Raw genomic sequence first — 983 nt, forward strand, 5'->3', positions numbered from 1 at the left:
GCCATATGAGATATCCGAACGAGTCGGTCCAGTGGCATATCATTTGATTTTGCCCCCTGAACTCGAAAAGATTCACGATGTCTTTCATGTTTTGATGCTTCGACGCTATAGATCTGATCCATCGCACGTGATTAGTCCATCAGAGGTTGAAATTCAAACCAATATGAGTTATGAGGAAGAACCGATTCGTATCCTATCACGTGAAGTGAAAGAGTTGCGAAACAAGCGAGTTCCGCTAGTGAAAGTGTTATGGCTCAAACACGGGATAGAAGAAGCTACTTGGGAAACCGAGAACTCTATGAAAGAGCGATACCCAACCCTATTTACGGTAAGATTTTCGGGACGAAAATTTCTTAAGTGGGGAGAGTTGTGACAGCCAAAATTGACCCTAGTCGGGAGGTGGTTTCGGGACCACAAAATCGAGGCATAAAAATAAATTATAATTTATTTTGATGCCTATAATATGTGTTAATTCATGTGTGACATTTTGATGTTTCGATTTAGAGTTATAAATGTGAATTTCATTAGAAAGGACCTAGTAGTAAACTTTGAAAGTATGATGGGGAAAGGTGTGATGACTAGTTGAACATGCATGCAAAAATAAGGGATTTGCATGTCAATTTCCCCCAACATGAAGTGGCCGGCCATGGCAAGAGTGGATGGGCAAAACATGTCATGAAACATGTTTTGTTGGTGCATTAGGGTGAAATAATAAAATAAAGAGCATGGACAAAGAAAGAAAAAAATGGTCTCATCCATGCTTCCCCCTTGGCCGTGAGTTGAGAGAAAGGAAAAGAAAAAATTTGGTTCATCCATTCTCATTTTCTTTGGGCTGAAAATTCTAAGAAGGAAGGAAATTTTGCTCCATTTTTAGTTTAGAAGAGATCTAGAAGGAGATTTGGCTATACTTGCATCAAGATTAAGGTATGTTGAGGTTGTGTCATGAGATTCATGCTTGTTTTGGTTGCTAACTTGATGTGCAT

This window comes from Gossypium arboreum, chromosome 3 (assembly GCF_025698485.1).
Source record: "Gossypium arboreum isolate Shixiya-1 chromosome 3, ASM2569848v2, whole genome shotgun sequence".
Classification (NCBI taxonomy): domain Eukaryota; kingdom Viridiplantae; phylum Streptophyta; class Magnoliopsida; order Malvales; family Malvaceae; genus Gossypium; species Gossypium arboreum.